This window comes from Ursus maritimus, unplaced genomic scaffold (assembly GCF_017311325.1).
Source record: "Ursus maritimus isolate PB19 unplaced genomic scaffold, ASM1731132v1 scaffold_9, whole genome shotgun sequence".
Lineage (NCBI taxonomy): Eukaryota > Metazoa > Chordata > Mammalia > Carnivora > Ursidae > Ursus > Ursus maritimus.
This window is the reverse complement of record NW_024427107.1, coordinates 28,145,880-28,153,512: the sequence shown is the minus strand read 5'-3', so window position 1 is coordinate 28,153,512 and position 7,633 is coordinate 28,145,880.

Below are 7,633 nucleotides of genomic sequence, written 5' to 3'. Positions count from 1 at the left end.
GTACAAGTTTAGCACAAAAAATTATTTTTATAAATGTAATTTGCTAAATAAATGCAAACTCTTTTCTTATACAAAAGATGGCATAATATATATGCTATTCTGCATTTTTTCCCACTTTATATATTTTGGAGATCATTTCATATCAGTGTATATAGCAATCTTCTTCCATCCTTTTTATGATTATATATTATTTAATTTACCATAATTAATTTAACCAGCATTTGAGTTGTTTCTAGTTTTCAGTTTTAAAAATATATTTTTTAAAGATTTACTTACTTATTGGAGAGAGGGGGGAATGGCTTAGGGAGAGGGGAGAATCTCAAGCAGACTTCCTGCTGAGCGGGAGCCCCCCGCAGGGCTGGATCCCAGGACTCTGAGATCAAGACCTGAGCCAAAACCAATTGCCAGGAGTTTCCCCGACTGAGCCACCCAGGCACTCTGGTTTTTAAAAATAATTTAAAAATGAATAACTTTGTGCATAAAATATTTCATAATTTTGCCATTTCTTGACAAATACTTAGAAATGGAATTCCTGAGTTAAAAAGAAAATGTGTAAGTAGTTCTTTTAGTTACTGTCACATCCTCCTTTATCACTGTTAACTCTTTGTATTCTTACCTGCCATGGGTTGTTCCATCAAAATATTGTCAAATGTTTGGGTGTTTGCCAATTGGAAGTGATTTCTTAATAAAATTTTCATGTATGGTTCAGGTTGAGCATTGTGTCATATGTTTCATTCTTCTGTTTATTATTTGTTCACTTTGGTTGCCCATGTTGCTATCCAGTTTTTGTTGGGTTTTTGTCTCAATTTTTAGGACATCTTCATGTCATAAAAATATCATCCCTTTGTCTATGATATTAGTTATAAATATCTTTTCTTAATTTGTCCTTTTTGTTTATATTTTTTCTTGTATGAGTTTTTTAAAAATTTTAATTTAGTCAAACTTATTATTCCTTTTATTGTTTTTAAATTGTGAATCAGGGATAGTTTCCCAACTTCCAAGTTATAAAGAAATTTACCCTTACTTTATTTCTCTATTGCATAATTTCCTTAATTTAATTTAATTTAATTTAATTTTTACATTTTAGATTTCAGATCTCCTTGGAGTCAGTGTGGAATGAAAATTCAATTTTCTTTTTCCAAATGGCTATCCTTTATTCTAATGTCATTTAAAAATGTCCATCTTTTCCTCACTAATTTACAATGCCATCTTTGTCATATTAAAGAATATATTTTTGAAGGTCAAAAGTTCATATAAGTATTTCTGGTATCAGAGCTCAATGTTCTCTTTAGTATTTGGCAGACACAAACTGCCTTCATTTCAAATAATGTCAATTCAAACTCATCCTTGAATTTGGCTATAGAAATTTCATGTTAGGTCTTATCTAAATGTAAACAGGTTAAAAACAGAGGCAAAATTTCTAAGACACTATCCTATGCCATACTACAAAGATGTGAAAGGCATAGATTCTGTAACTAGGAGTTTATAGTTTAATGAAAAGAGACAGGTACACAGAGACCATTTCAATATATTTTCAATGTAAAGTTTACTGACCTATGCGCAGCATTTGAGAAGATATGTATGTGGACTTGGCTTCTTCAAAAATAAGATATAAAAAAAACAATGAAGGCAAGATAAACCAATTATATTTATTTTATGTCTACTCCTCGATTATTATTAGTCTTCTTTGTTTTAATTCTTCTTTTCTTTTTTAAAAATATTTTATTTATTTATTTGACAGAGAGAGAGACAGCCAGAGAGAGAGGGAACACAAGTAGGGGGAGTGGGAGAGGAGGAAGCAGGCTCCCAGCAGGGAGCCCGATGCGGGGTTTGATCCCAGGACTCCAGGATCACAACCTGAGCCGAAGGCAGATGCCTAACGACTGAGCCACCCAGGCACCCGTTAATTCTTACTTTCAAAGTCATGCTAGAAGACCTGCACATCTGGTTGAGTAGACGCAAATAAAGAAAGAAAATTACTGGTGTGAAAGGCAGAGCACTAGGATAATGGATTCTTTTAGGTTCTCGTAAAGAAGGAACTCTGTATTTCATGTTTAAGGCTAAAGTATCTTGTGAAAACAGAGAAACTTGGAATTCTCTATTTCATATCTGTGAATTTTCCCACATGGGCAGAGGTCTCCTCCCTTGGGTTACTCTTTATCCCCGAGGCCCTGAATTCTTGACTAGATGGCATACTTTTCCACCATGTAGTCCTGTGGACTTGCTTTCTGCCTGAGGTTTTAAACTTTTGATTGACACCCCTACCCTCTGGGTTTTGGAAGGACTTTTATTACTGGGAAAAAGGGTGGTCCTAATTCTTCACAAGAAGGTCAATTAAAGATAAATTTTCTTCCTTCCTGCCTAGCGTTGGCATGATTGGAAGAACTTCGCATCAGTCAGATGCTGAGGAAACTAACTGGAGGATGGATGCCTGGGACAAAGGCATGTGAGCCGTCTCCTCACCGGAGAAGCTGTTCAGGAAGAGCTGCTTATAAGCCTATTTCTCCTTCAGAACAAACGCCCATTTCAGTCTGGCATTGTATGTTGAAATGCTGCCCTGGGGAGAGAGGCAGAAGAAAGGAATGTTAAAGAGATGTGTGAGCTAATAGCTCACGTGAGAAATAGCCGTTATTTCTCAATCACTGTCATTTCTAAGTCCTGCAAGGAAATTATTTACGGGGAATGGTTACCTGCTCGTTCATACATCATTTTGGTCCATATCAGCCCCCTAGGTTTGGTCAGATGGATTCAGAGATGTAATTTTTAAAAGTCACCTTCAGCTGCTCTTTTGGAGTTTGGTTGGAGTGTTCATGTGACTTTCCAGGTTGAGGTTGTATTTGTATTCATGGAATTACTATATTTGCTTCCTTAAAGCATGGTGGAGGAGAGTATTAACACATATTATGAGGCATGATAAAATCATAAGAATCAGAGATGGAAAGAAAAGTAAAATTGGCCACCTACCTACAAAATAGGATTTGTGTACTTTCACCTTCCAAATTACCTCTCGTCAGAAGAGGACATGGTAGCCTATTTTGTCTCAAGGGCTTCCAAGTCAACTAATTCTTTTTGCTGTTTGGCTCATCACATAGACGAAGTATAACCATTTCATGTCGATAAGCGTAAGGTTTTGAGTGCTTACTTGTACTGGGCATGGTGGGCTTAATATATACAGTCCTTAATTTAATTTAATCCTCTTATCAACATTATCTGATATTGTTATTATTATCCTCATTACAGCTCTGAGCCCTGAGGGCTAAGAGAGTTCAATAACTTGCACAAAGTGACAAAACTACTAAGATTTGGATGCAGGTCTGTCTGATTCCAAAGCACACGTCCTTTGCAACTATGCTTTATCTATGTGGAAACCTAAACAACGTTTTGGAATTGGACCTTCATTTTAGACTTTAAATATATGTTAGAGATTTGACGTGATATTTTGGGGAATAATGAGAAGAGGTCACTACCAGTGATTTGAGGTCTGGCTACCAGTTCCTGTGATATAGTATGTGGATACTAAGTACGTCTATTTATTTAGCTATGTGTCTATGAATGAACAAACAAACTTTTAAGATTTTGACTAAGAAATTAGTATTTATCCATGTATAGATATAGACATATGTAAGAATTGCTCAACTGATTGATAGGATTATTGTGGTCTGTAAGATTATTATGAACTCAGTACACGATTTCCTATAGGGTCAATGTTATGTATTCATCATGTTTATGTATTAAGACCATTCCATAAAAAAACTCCATAATTTCATCTGTTTGTTATGGCCATTTTCCCAGAATCATAAGTGGTGCCTGAAATATAGTAGACAACAACAAAAAATATTTTGTTGAATAACTAAATAAATACATGAATGAAAACAACTGAAGAATACTACCAATTACATTAAAGATGTAACGTTATGTATATTATTGCTTACACTGGAGGATACAGTCAGAATTTTAACTTGGGATATCTGTAACTTATCTTTCCTCTCTCCTTTCCTGAATACGCAGAAGTATGAGTGGAGACCCTTCGTCAAGTCAGTAATTCAGTTTCCACAATTTGGGAAGAGGTTTCTAGCAGGCCTGCATGAAGGTTTTCCCAGAGGCTGGGAGTAGAGGCTCTGGGAAGGGGATCTTGGAGAGGCACAGGAGGTGGTGGTGGACTGTCAGAGCTGGTGTACAGGTGTGGAAGGAAGGGAGGGCAAGGAATCTTTACTGACAGTGAGGTGGAAAGAAGAACTTCTGGAGCCTGGCTCTCAGCATGGAAGAATTGTGTGTAAATCAGGATGGTGTGTGTGCGTGTGTAAAATGGGAAAAGATGATTTTTATTGTAGATTCATCATAGAAATCAGTCTCACCATTTTAGAGCCATAGCTCAAGAGCATGGTTTCACACTTCAAATCCCAAACCAGTCATAAGAAGCAATTCTCAAGAGACAAGAAATTCAGCTACACCAGACTAACAGGATTTGTGAGTCAGACAATTGCATTTAACATAAAACTGGGGAAAATATAGCTCTTAGTCCATTTTTGATTCATGCATATTTCTTGAGAAGAGTTCCATAGAAGCAAATGATGGCTTGTGAGGAAAATAAAATCCAAGGAAACAGAGTACCTGCATGGGCGTGCTTGGAGGTAGGCTCACATTTCTTTTTGAATTATCAGTATTGACGCCAAAAGATATTAGTAACTCTGGAAGAAGTAGAAGATATTTTATTTCTTTCCCAGTTTACATATGCTTCCCTAAAAACCTGATTATTCTAAAACTTATATTAATACTTCCCACTGTTGCGTCAGCAGTATCCAGGTATTGTAGTTTTTGTTAGAATCCTCTCTTTTGGCCAATACCCAAGTCTTTCTTAGTAGACAGTTGGTTAATAAAAGAAACTCTTTACTCCTTCTAGTCCACCAAGATACAGTTTTGTGCACTGTAGTAGCACAGCTTACAGGAGAATGTTCTAGAAAGCCATTAAGAAGTATACAGGTCTAACTCTCAAACTACTAGAGTATACTCAATGGATCTCAAAGTAGAATCATTCTTATTAAGAGCATTATAAGAACAACTTCCATCTGAAGTCATCCTTGTGTTTTCTCCTAAAATAAAGGAATTAGAGAATGTGTTGGATCTTGAGTTTTTTCCTCAAATTTTCTTAGTCACCTTTTACTTTGGAATGCATTTTTGCTATAATCAGCAATCACTTTTGCCGTTTATCAAAATCCATTCAAATTAACTTAAGCAAAAATGAGAATATGTTGAAAGTAAACACCAGCCTAGTGAGAGGAAGTGAAGTCAGAGCTCACGAAGAGCTGGAGTCAGAAATGGAAAGTCATTCCAATCCTCTGCATCCTCACTCTCTCTGTCTCCCTCCCTCTGGGTCCACAAGGTATCTCTGCTGTCTTTCTCTCTTGGCTTCTTCATTTTCCTCTCTCTTAGCAGGTTGACTTACTTGTGCACATACTATAAAATGGCCTTCCCCGACCCCTAACTGTCCACTCAGCTTGATGCTGACAGAGGTGATGTGCAATCACCAAATAAATTCCTGGGAGAGGAAATTTGAATGGTTTGAGTCAGATTTCTACTACTGGTTCAACCATCTGCGGCCAAGGAGGAGGCAAGGTGACAGCTGCAAGAGCCCATTACCAAAGATGGTGGTGAGGCAATTTTTAGAGGAGGAGGGGGAGGAGGAGATCATCAGAGACAACAGTAACAGCAACAAACACTTGTATAACAATTACTATAAGCCATGCACTGCCCTAAGTGCCTTGCATGTATCAACTCGCATAGTAGGAAGTCATCGGTTGTCTCAAAAAGTGCCCACACAGTTTAGCATTTCTCAAAGTCTGTGTAGACATTTTAAAGATTGCCCTTTATGTGTGTTCAAATAATACCCTAATGTAACTTTTTTGTGACTTCTGTTTAAAGAAAAACAATTATTTCATAGATGAATATGTCTTGGGTAGTCTGTGATTTTACCTTTCTTCTCTCTTCAACTCCGTTTGTTTTGATATTCTTAATCATTTCATGGGACTTTTTCTAGTCAAGAAGATTCTTAGAGATTGTGGGCTCCCTTTTGCTGAGTTTCATGTACTTATGGGACAGATTGGTGTTACAGAAAGAATACTGTCTCTTGGGGTCAGGCAGAAGAGGGTTTAAATCCTCACTTCATCACTTCTATTTCTAGGAACTTGGGTATGTCTTTTAACATCTTTGTGTCTTGGTTTCCTCAAGTTAAAATGCAGAGATATTTGGGGCGCCTGGGTGGCACAGCGGTTAAGCGTCTGCCTTCGGCTCAGGACGTGATCCTGGTGTTATGGGATCGAACCCCACATCAGGCTCTTCCGCTATGAGCCTGCTTCTTCCTCTCCCACTCCCCCTGCTTGTGTTCCCTCTCTCGCTGGCTGTCTCTATCTCTGTCGAATAAATAAATAAAATCTTTAAAAAAAATGCAGAGATAGTGTTACACATAGAATTATAAGTAATGCTTATAAAGGCCCTGGCACATAGTAGGCCTTCAGTAAATCTCACATATTAATATTTCCCTCTGTATATTGTTTGTGTGAGTATGGCATATTGGCATCTCTTAAAGGGAAATTTTTGATATATTTATGTTCAAACATATTAAAGTTGATAACTTACCTGACTTTCATGGTTGCAAGACCCCATGCCCCTGTGAATGAAGAAGGGGATAGAAAGAAAGCACACAACATGGTGAGACAGGCATTTGATCAGTGATTAAATTATGAATATTGGCAAGTAGAATAAAAATGCAAACTGTGTGTGTCAGTGTGTAAGTGTACATGTGTGCGTGAGTGTGTGTGTATGTGTGTGTGTGAGAAAGAGAGAGAGAATGGATAATGGCTTTTTACAATCACTGTTCAGAACTACAAAGCTGAGCTTTATGATTGCTCATCATTGGAGGTTGTCTATATCTGATTTTTAATAGAAATTTGCAAACTTGTTCTTCCAAATACACTTTCAAGCATGAAAATGAAATTATTTATAGATTTATTTTCTCTGAAGTTTATAGCAAAGCCTTTTGCACTGCCATTTATTCCTTAATCTTGTTAGAAACTGCCTCCATAGCTTCATCTTTGCAGTGCCTTCAATTACTCTCATCTACCGACTTTGGACGTACACGTTTCTTGGGAGGTCTTTACTCTCATCGATTTTTATTCCTTTGGGCAATTTCATCTTTAACTCTTTTAAAGGCCTAATTGTTTACCCAATTATATAACCCATCTCATGTATTAGCCAAAAGGGCGTTTAATAGAGCTCAAATTTGTATTTCTGAGATTAGGAAATTTTGATACAAAAATAGAACAAAAAATCGTGAAGTCCTACCTCACTTATAATGGTGACACAGGGAAATAACAAGCACAAGTCCTTATTGCAGTGACTCGCATGTGAAAATCACATGGCATGTGGGAGTCTGTGTGTGTTTACTTACACAGCATGAGGAGAAGCAGGATTGCACAGTGATTAAGAGCTGGACAGCTTTGTATTCTTCCGGTCACCTTCTGTGGCAAGGAGTCCTTGGTGATAAGCCTTCCCAGTTTGAAACCTCAGGAAGACTACACGGGTGAGGAAGAAAATCAAGAGTTTTATCTTACTTTTGGGTATCCTTAAGGGTCTATTT